The sequence below is a fragment of the Vulpes lagopus genome, chromosome 7 (genome assembly GCF_018345385.1).
Source record: "Vulpes lagopus strain Blue_001 chromosome 7, ASM1834538v1, whole genome shotgun sequence".
Classification (NCBI taxonomy): Eukaryota; Metazoa; Chordata; class Mammalia; order Carnivora; family Canidae; genus Vulpes; species Vulpes lagopus.
In genome coordinates, this window is record NC_054830.1 from 96,878,702 (window position 1) to 96,890,097 (window position 11,396).

The window sequence follows — 11,396 nt, forward strand, 5'->3', positions numbered from 1 at the left end:
TTTCAGGATAGGCCCAGGTATCACCTAGGATTTATTTTAGTCTACATATTACCCTGCCCAGAACAAAAATATTACTTAAATCATTTAATTCAACAAGGAGGGAAACTGCTCTCTGATTTGAGTTCAAAAACTAAAAACTGAAGGGAGTTTTTTGGGAACTGCCTTCTATATCTAAAACTTTTCATTTTATGCTTTCCAAAACATCTAAAAAATTACGAATAATCCTACATGCCATGGTTCAGAAAGTAGTAAAACTAAATAATGTGTCTAAGGCCATGGAACTTCTCCCCTAAAAATTCCATGAGATTAGGTAAATGATAACTCAAAACATAGAGTCATTGGACATAATATTCTTTTCTTAAAGGAGACTACATGCTGCATAAGGGAAATAATGTTGTACTTATATATCTGCAGATTTCTCTGGGTCCTTTATATCACTAAAAAGATCTGAAAAACAAATAAAGATACCACTAAATGAAATAACTTGTCTAACACTCAAATATCTGGTTCTGTGGGCTCTTCATAGTTGAAATGGAATCTATTTTCTTAATTTAGTTTGGACATGTTTACCCAAATTAGATTACCATTTGTTTGTGTTGCAATGTACGAATGTAGAACCCCAGACTCTTACCTGCTGCTGTGCAATCATTATGCATCCTAATGATCTTCTACCAAGAACAAGAAAAGTTGACACTCGTAAAGGTTGAAATGACTACCATCAGAAAACACAGTCAACCACAACATCCAACATAGGGTAGATCCAGATTAATGATGTCCCCAAGTGATAAGTGATCTTCCCAATTGCCTGCAAATGATAAAAAGCGAAACAGGGAATTTAAGCTAATGCAATTCTCAAGTCTCTGTGTTAAATAATCACAAAGAAAAATATTAGCTGCTGGTTGGGGAAATATAATGTGAATTGACTAAAAGGCTTATTTATCAAAACTGCTAGCCCATCAAGACTCACTTTAAGTGGGGCCTGGATGGCTCAGTTGGTTAAGTGTCTGCCTTCAGCTCAGGTCATGATCTCTTGATCCAGGGATCAAGCCCTTTTGAGCTCTCTGCTCAGTGGGGAGTATGCTTCTCCCTCTCCCTCTGCCCCACCCATCAACCTCTACACCCCCTTTCCCATGCTCATGTGCTCTCTCTCTTCTCTTAAAGTATTTAAAAAAACTCACTTTAAGATTCTTATTTCACTGAGCCCACTAATTCAAAACTATTATATCATAAACTCTGCTTTTTCCCTTGCAAGATCTGCCTTAAAGTTATCTAACCCAAGCCCCATGTCTCATTTTACATTTCCCTGATTTCCTCATTTTGAGACACTCCTTAGACTCTGTCATGATGTTTTCCCTTAAGCAAAAGTAAGTTTAGTTTTTTTTAATCAACAGGTGTGTGTGTGCATGTATCTGTGTGTGTTAGAGGAGATCAACACTTGACACAGGCAATAAACAAGTAAGTACAAAAATATATTGCATGCCAGATACACATAGGTGCTATGAAAAATAAAAGCCAGGGAAGTACATGTGGGTGGTGGGTAGATGTGGTTGTTCCAATTTTAGATTAGGTAATCAAGGAAGGCGTCCCTGAATGGATGACATTTGATCAAAGACCTATAGGTGATGAGAGAAGAGCAAGCATGCAGCTGTTTAGAGAAAGAACATTCCAGAAAGAAGGAATAGCAATTGCAAAGAGTGTAAAGCACGAACTTGCCTGGCATATTGAAGAAGTAACAATGAAGTCAGTATGGCTAGAGAAGAGAGTAAACAGGGGTACCTGGGTGGCTCAGTCAGTTCTTGGGCTCAGGTCATGATCTCCGTGGGATTCCTGGGGTGAGGGGGCTGGGGGGTGGGGGAGTCTTGGGATGGAACCCAGCATTGGGCTCACTGCTCAGCAGGGAGTTCGCTTTTCCCTCTCCCTTTACCCCTCCCCCTCCACTCATGTTCTCTCTATCTTTCTCTCAAATAAATAAATAAAATCTTAAAAAAGAAAAAAAGAAGAGAGTAAACAACAGAGAGGTAGGATATGAGGAATAAAAGGTAATAGGAGGGAGACAGGTTGTATAGGACCTTTTCTCTAAATGAGATGGGAAACCATTCAGGGGAACTTTAGAATTCATTTATCAAAGAGTTACATGAAATGTTTGGATTACTTAGGGGTTAATTGACATTTTTATGATATTGAGTCTTCCTGTCCAGGAAGATGTCATATCTCTCCATTTATCCTAGACTCTCTTTTATGTACTTCAATAAACCTTAATAGTTCTTGTCCCTAAGAATCTTTTAAATTCTATTAAGTTTATTACTTGGATTTTAAAGGTTTAGTTTTTGTTTGGCTTGGTTTTTCATTGTTGTAAATGGGATTCCCCTCCTATTACATTCTCTAACTGCACCACCTCTCACTCAACACTGTTAATCTAAATTCAACCACTGTCCTGACCTCTATCAAGCAGGTTAATTTTGCCTATTTTATAAATATATTCTACTTATATATTCAAATGATTAATATATTCATATGATTATATTTATATATAATGTAAATCATATATTATATAAATATAATCATATGAATATGTAAATATAATATGTAGAGAAAAACTATTAACTTTTAATATATTCCTCTTATAGTTCAGAATTAATGCTAACATCCATTTAGTTCTTTCTCTTGGAATATTTTGGTAATAATTATATTACCTCTATCTAATGGCAATTTTTTGACTCAGCTCTGTGCCCAATGTGGGGCTTGAATTTACAACCCCAAAATCAAGAGTCACATACTCTGCCAACTAAGCCAGTCAGGCACCCCAGACAGTTTTTCTCTTTAGTCATGGTAGTTATAACTTATTTGTATTATCTAGTTTATTACATTGGATAGAATTCTCAGGAAATTTCTGAAAAAAAGGGGCAACAATATTTGTCTTATTTTTGTGACTTATCTTTGTGACATTAATGTGAAATAATTCTTACATTTATTCCCTTTTAATACAATTTTGACTAATTATGTATTAAAATTATTTTTACATTAAGAATTACCTTTCTTAAAAAAAAAAAAGAATTACCTTTCTTGGGACTCCTGGGTGGCTCAGTGGTTGAGTGTCTGCCTTTGGCTCAGGATGTGATCCTAGGGTCCTGGGATTGAGTCCCACATTGGGCTCCCCCCCTTGGAGGCTGCTTCTCCCTCTGCCTATGTCTCTGCCTCTCTCTCTTTCTCTGTCTCTTGTAAATAAATAAATAAAATCTTTTAAAAATAAAAAAAAAATAAAACTTTTAAAAAAGAAATTACCTTTCTCTTACTAATTTCCTATTTCTTTTTAAGCCAAAAGCCTATCTTTGCATTGGTAGTGAGCACCTCATTGTAAGTGGTATTTTTTCTTCATGTCGGACAGTAACATGCAGATGTCACTACAATGTTTAAGGGAGGCACATGTCACACAACAGCGTGAACATCCAATCATCACACTTATGAACTACAAAAGAATCTATAGTAGCATATTAAACAAGCAAACCAGTGGGATATAATCAAAATGCACCTATATGTTGTTTCTCGTGGTCCCTTTCTTTTTTATTTATTCATTTTTTAAAAACTTATTTATTTATTTATTTATTTATTTATTTATTTATTTATTTATTCATGAGAGACACAGAGAGAGGCAAAGGCACAGGCAGAGGGAGAAGCAGTCTTCATGCAAGGAGCCTGATATGGGACTCAATCCCAGGACTCCAAGATCATGCCCTGGGCTGAAGGCAGGCACTAAACCACTAAGCCACCCAGGGATTCCCTCTCATGGTCCCTTTCAAATGTATTCAGTAGGCAAGGTTTATTCCACCATCCTGAATCAAACTCAAGTTTGATTTTTCTGATCACTCTTAGAGAATTGAAAGTCCAGACATCATCATAAGAGGCAAATCTATTTTCAGTTCAGTAATTAGAGTGTTTTGTCCAATATATGAATCAATATATATTAACGCTTTAATCTACATGTAAAGGTTAAGATTTCCCACCCACATATCTTTAGGTAGGGCCTGGTTTAAGATGGGGTGCTTGCTTTTATGGAGGAAAACATAATGAATTTCTCCTTTTCTCATTTACTACTTGGAGGAAAGAGATGAAATGGGAGCAGATGATTTATACTTAACTTCTACTATTATAAGATGATCTCATACTCTCTGGGTCTAGGAAATTTGTGTCTAATTTTTTATTTTATTTATTTATTTATTTTAAAGATTTTATTTATTTATTTATTTATTTATTTATTTATTTTTAAGATTTTATTTATTTATTCATGAGAGGCACAAAGAGAGGCAGAAGGCAGAGACAAATGCAGGGGGGAGAAGCAGGCTCCATGTGGTGAGCCTGACACAGGACTCCATCCCAGGACCCAGGGATCACGCCCTGAGCTTCTGAAGATAGATACTCAACTGCTGAGCCACCTAGGTCCCCCGGAATGTACTTTTTTATATCTGGTTCCTTTCACTCAATGTGTGAGATTTATCCATATTATTAAATGATTCAGCAAGCCATTCTTTAATTTATTGCTGGATAATACTCCATTGTATAAATATATCACATTTATTTATCCATTTCACTGTTGATAGACATTTAAAAAGCTTTGAATTTGGGCTAATATGAAAATTTCTGCTATGAACATCTCATACATGTCTTTGATATATATATGCATACATTTCTGTCAAACTAGCTGTGGGAAATAGGATTGGAATTACTGGGTCCAAACATCCAGTAAATATTTAAAGTTGTCTTCTTATGTTGAAGACTTTTGTGGACTTTTCTGAGGCTCTTTGATGGCATCCCCTACCTACTACTCCTATGACATGGGTGAAAGAATTTCTGTCTGCTGCTCTCCACCAACTTCTGGTTTTCCAATGGTACCCCACATGGTCTCTTTCTTGGAAACATATTGCCCTTTGCATGAGTCATCTTGGTCAGATAGCAACAAGACTCCAGTCTGCCCTACTGTCCATGTTTTCCCACAACAGGAGATGTATATCAAGTTCTCCAAGAGGTCTTCTTTTTTTTTTTTTCCAAGAGGTCTCCTTAAAGCCCTTGACTAGAGAGTTGGGAGGAACTTTCTACCTCTGTTGTTTGGTGATCTGGGACACAAAATATATCATAAATATTCTCTAAAGAAATCCCTTCAAAATTGTCCTTGAATCCCCACACATCTGAATCTTTTTAATGTTCTTAGAGTTGGTATAGGGTCCAAGGTGTTACTATTCTTTTAAAACATGCATATTATTCTGTCTCATGACTCACTCTTTTTTTTGTTTTGTTTTTTTCTCTTGTATATACTAATCTTTTATTGGCCATTGGTCCACAGCACAGTCATTATATGCATTGGAAAACAACCTTGGTGGGAAGGACGTTTAATAATGTTGCTTATTATTTCTGTAAATGTTTAAAATTAATTTTATCAGTGACACCTGACTGGCTCAGTTGGTAGGACAAGGAATTCTTGATCTCAGAATTGTAGGTTCAAGCCCCGCATTGGGTGTAGAGATTACCTAAAAATAAAATCCTTAAAAACATATAAAATAAATTAAATAAATTAGTAATATTAAATTTTTCAACGGGTGCCAGTCTGACTCAGTAGGTAGAGCATGCAACTCTTGATCTCAGGGTTGTAAGTTCAAGCCCTGTGTTTGGTGTAGAGACTAATTAAAAATAAAAAAAATCTTTTGTGGCACCTCTGTGGCTCAGTCCGTTAAGTGTCTACCTTTGGTTCAGGTTATTGGGTCCTGGGATGGAGCCCCGAGGCAGCAGGAAGCCTAAGTCTCCCTTTCCCTCTGCCGCTCTCCCTGCTTGTGTCTATTCTCTCTCTCTCAAATAAACAAGTAAAATCTTAAAAAAAATAAATTTTAAAAATCTTAAAAATTTTTTTAAATAAATAAAATTAATTTTATCAAGTAATAAACAATAAGAAAGCTTCCCTCTTATGTGAAAGTTATATTTATTTTGTTTAATTTCTTATATTTTTTTTTAATTGACACACAATATTACATCAGTTTCAGGAATACGACATAACAATTCAACAAGTTTCTATACTATGCTATTCTCACCACAAGTATAGCTACCATCTGTCACCATACAATGCTATTACAACATCAATGACCATCTTCCTCATGCTGTTCCTTTTATTTTTAAAAAAGATGTATTTATTTATTTGAGACAAAAAAAGAGAAAGAGAATGTGCGTGTGAGTAGGGAGGAGAGGCAGAGGGAGACAATCTGCAAGAGGACTTCCCTCCCAGCACAGAGCTTGACCTGGGACTCCTCCCACAATTTATGAGATCCTGACCTGAACCAAAATCAAGAGTCCGATGCTTAACCAGTTGAGCCACTTTCGCCCCTTCTACCATTGCTTTTTTTTTTTTTTTTTTTTTTAATTTATGATAGTCACACAGAGAGAGAGAGAGAGAGAGAGAGAGAGGCAGAGACACAAGCAGGCTCCATGCACCGGGAGCCCGACGTGGGACTCCATCCCGGGTCTCCAGGATCGCACCCTGGGCCAAAGACAGGCGCCAAACCGCTGCACCACCCAGGGATCCCTACCATTGCTTTTATTCATTCCAGAACCGGAAGCCTGCATCTACCACTGCCTTCACCCATTTTGCCCAAGCCCCCACTCCCTTTCTTCTGGAAACTGTGAATTGTTTTCTGCATTTACATGTATCTCATGTCCACTTTGAAACTGACCAATCGTCATTCAGTATTTCAGTTGAAATGTCAATTTTAATGTCCTACCACATAATCATCTTTCTACTTTACCTTATTAGTATGACAAGTTACATTAATATTTTCTAATAATGAGTCATCTTTGTAATTCTGAGACTATTTGATCATCACATTCATTTTTTTTTTATTTTTTATTTTTTATTTATGATAGTCACAGAGAGAGAGAGAGAGGCAGAGACACAGGCAGAGGGAGAAGCAGGCTCCATGCACCGGGAGCCCGATGTGGGATTCGATCCCGGGTCTCCAGGATCGCGCCCTGGACCAAAGGCAGGCGCCAAACCGCTGGGCCACCCAGGGATCCCTGATCATCACATTCAAATTTATGTTTGCATTTATCATATTTGTAATAACTATGGATTTGAATTGCCATTTTTTTAAGAGTTTAAATGTATTCATAAATGAGATTGGGCCATACTTTTCTTTTTCATGCTATTTTTTTTTATATGTTTTAGGGTTGGCATTATACTAGAGTTGTAAAGATAAATTAGGGAACTTTGTATTCATATTTAAATACTAAAAGAATAATCATTTCTTTGAAAGATTGATAAAACTTACCTTAAAACTTCTGTGCTTAATATCTTTTGGGGAGGGAGAGTTTTGACTTGAAATAGCTACAGGGCCTCCAAGAAATGACTGTGGGAACTTTTAGGGGAACATGTGGGAATTTGATCATCAAAGAGGGGTAAGAAGAAGAGAAATAATGTTGCTACAATTATTAGGACCTTAGTTTTTTTTTTAATTTAATCATAGAGAAAATATTTGCATTGAGAACTGCAGTCAAGAGAGTCTTAGCTAAATATTTCAAGCAGTTCAAGCAGAAAGGTATTTATTATATTTAATGCAAGAGTTTACCGAGTAACCAGAAGGGCTGAAGGAAAAGCCTTCTTCAGTGAAGAGCAAGTGTCAGAAGCCAGCTGCCAGAGTACTTTGAAGGAGCAGACTCAGGTCGTCCTGCAAAGGGTGCAGATTTGGGCAAAGTTTTAATGTCCCAAACAGGCTCCAGAACAGCCAAACCTTTCTTCGTCTTCTACAAGTAGTTTATTATGTCTCTGGTTTGAGAAATCATACCAGGTTTGCACTTATTTCCGTTTTTCAAAGCAAACTTATTGAGATATATTTTACATGCCATAAAATTTACCCATTGTAGGTGTACAATTAAATTGGTTTCTCTGGGGATCCCTGGGTGGCGCAGCGGTTTGGCGCCTGCCTTGGGCCCAGGGCGCGATCCTGGAGACCCGGGATCGAATCCCACGTCGGGCTCCCGGTGCGTGGAGCCTGCTTCTCCCTCTGCCTGTGTCTCTGCCTCTCTCTCTCTCTCTGTATGACTATCATAAGTAAATAATAATAATAAAATATATTTAAAAAAAAAATAAATTGGTTTCTCTGTTTGTAAATGTAGAGAGTTGGGCAACCATCATCACAAGCGATCTGATCCTTATTTCTGTAAATTTGCTATTTATTGACATTTCACATACATGGAATCATATAATATTACATCTACTTTTAAGAGAAAAAGGATCTGTATTTGTTTTTATATACGTAATATATGCTTGCTCCTAAAACTTCAAAAGTACAGGTTAAAAAAGAAAGAAAAATATAAAAAACAACTCTAACCCCACTACCAAGAGCTAATGACAGTTAATATGTGGGTATACATAAAAAAGAGAGAGTAAAGTTGGAACCTTTTACTGTGACCTATAGGCTCTGCGTGATCTAGATTTCAACATACACTAATGCCTGTTCCCACCCATCCCTGTACACTCCAGCCAAACAGGTTTTATTTCAGTTTCAAGAATACACCTAGGGATACATTCAGGATGCCTAGGTGGCTCAGTTGATTAAGTGGCTGCTGTTGGCTCAGGTTATGATCCCAGGGTCCTGGGATCCAGCCCCCCACATGGGGCTTCCTACTCAATGAGGAGTCTGATTCTCCCCCTCTCTGCCCCTCCTCCCAGCTTGTATTCTCTCTTGTTCTCTCACAAATAAATAAATAAAGACTTTTAAAAATAATTAAAAGAATACATCAAGCTCTTTGCACATGCTATTCATCTGGCCTGCAACTCTTCCTTCACCTTTGGAAACACTAGCTCTTTTTCTTCTTTTGAGGGACTGTTTAGATCTCATCTCTATAAAAAGGTCAGCCCTGATTACCTTGCCTAATTAGTCTCAAACCCACGTTCCTTTTCATATGTTCTCTTCCTACCACCTGATTTGATTTGAAATTTATTCATTTCCCTGCTTGTATTTTTGTTTGTTTATTTATCTCCTCCATTTGATTGTAAATTTCATGAGGGCAGGGTGCCTCAGTGGCTCTGGATGACTTAGCCAGTTACGCATCTGCCTTTGGCTCAGGCCATGATCCCAGGGTCCTAGGATAGAGCCCCACATGAGACTCCCTGCTCAGCAGAGTCTGCTTCTCCCTCTCCCTCTCCCACCTTCCCACTGCTTATGGGTGCTCACTCTCTCACACATTCTCTCTCCAATGAATAAATAATTTTATTTACTTATTTTTTTTACTTTTTAAAGATTTTATTTATTCATGAAAGGCAGAGACATAGGCAGAGGGAGAAGCAGGCTCCCTGCGGGGAGCCAGATGCAGGACTGGATCCCTGGACCAGGATCACTCCCTGTGCTGAAAGCGGATGCTCCAACTGCTGAGCCACCCAGGTGTCCCAGGAGGACTTTTTTGATTGCTTTATTCCCTCTGGAATTTTCAGTTTTTATTTTTGTTTTGCAATTCTCTTCTTTTTCGGTGTCCTATTTCTTTGCACTGTTTAATCCTATCCTTTTTAATGTAGCTAGTGTAGTAAGAAAGCCTAGAGTCTCATCCTCCTATCCTCTATTCTGTCTAGAAGACCACGAAGAATTCAGAGTGGGTCCCAAGATTAAGAAGACAGGAAGGGTATAGATGTTTAGACCTGTTGCTCTATGCCTTCAAGAGAAATGCTTGTTTTTCCTTTTCACTCTTTTTCTTGGTTTTATCTTTCTGAGCCTCTTCTTAACTGTAGAGAAAAGTTTTCATGGTCCTTAGGAATGGCCAAGTTTAGCCTGTTTGTAGTCATGTTTGAGGCTATAGGGATTTAAAAAAATACCGTAAGATCCCTTGAGATTCAACCTAGCACAATAAATCCACGAGTTACACTTTAGGGATCAAAGACATGATTCCTTAGCAAGGAACAATGTGCATTATCTGAGCTGTTCTATATACATATCTCTTCATGACTTCTGGAAGTAGACCACTAAGCAAGGTTAAGATGTTACTGCTCACTTTCTCTTTCCACCAAGGGCATGACTAACACATAGAATATGCTATTTTTTCCCCAAATTTCTCCTTATCTCAATGACCCTACTATCCTACAAGTAAATCAGTACAGGAAGTGTTCATGTTAGGATCAGGAAAATGTTCTGGAGATGGATGGTGGTGATGGTTGCAACATAATGTAAAATGTACTGAGTGTCACCAAACTGCACACTTAAAAATGGTTAAAATGGTAAATTTTATGTTATATTTTACCACCATTTTAAAAATGTGTTCTTTTTAATGGAGCTACCCTAGCTTTTGTAAGGTATCCTGAAATAGAAAAAAAAGTCCCTTGAAAGCTTAATGGTGCCATATCATGAAAAAACTAGAACAGGAGCTAAAGATAAAATTTCACTGTACCTTTTCCTCCTTTTTGTTCTACCCTAACCAGGAGGCATGAAGTAGGAGTGGGTAAAAGATATTAAATTCAATTTTAGAGGCTTGACCAAATCTAAGCTCAAATGATGAGATTAGACTGAATAAGAAGTTGAGTTTTGCATCTTTCAGAACTAATTCTACATCTTCACGTTCCCCTCATCTAAAATGTCAGCACAGAAAACACATGACAGCTTCTCAGCATTGCTCTTGCATGACATTTATGACCATTTTCTCAGTCTGCAGCTATTTTGACAATTGTACCTTTTTATGTGTAAATCCATACGTGAAATTCATAATGAATGGGGTCGTATTTCCCTTTCCTATTCATATATCCTAATGTGAAATTATAACTACAGTCTAGAGAGTTTAGGGTATTTAATTTTTATACAAAGGGGAAATGTATAACTTCATTAAAAAGACAAAATTACCTACATCTGCACTGTCCTCAAAAAAAAATTCTGGCATTCTTTGGTGATGATATTGCATGTGGATAAAATATTCTAAAACCACAACCAATTTATTGCTTACTCAAGCCATTAAATGACAGATTTCATGATGTGAAAACCAAGCTTGAGTGAATGCATGCAATATTAAATAATTCTGCACCCCAGAAATCCATGTCACTGAAACAGTGCAAAAAGGAAAAAAATTTCCAAATACAGTTGGTGGAATAAAATTACAGCCTTGTTTCCTACTTCTGTATTTACATTTTTACAATCAATGTTTCTTTGATTTTTATGTGGCTTAAAATTATTATATCTTCCTTAACAAACACTTATATATAGCTTTTTTCAGTACTATTTTATTTACTATTGCTTAAATTCCATGTATTTGATTTGACTCTAATATGTGTAGCTAACTTATAATAGAAATACTAGGGCAATATTATGAAGATTTGGAAATCTTATACGAAGATTGGAAAAGGTAAGGCCTTGATTTGAAAAGGTAAATAAAGGGCCCATAGGAGG

At 36.9% G+C, this 11,396-nt stretch overlaps 1 non-coding gene across 1 annotated transcript; it reads right to left on the reverse strand.

Annotated features, from left to right (window-relative positions):
* Nucleotides 1-3,375: 3,375 nt before the first annotated feature.
* Nucleotides 3,376-3,478, reverse strand: LOC121496394. The gene has a single exon (XR_005989214.1). It is a non-coding gene; the product is annotated as a small nucleolar RNA U13 (small nucleolar RNA).
* Nucleotides 3,479-11,396: the final 7,918 nt, after the last annotated feature.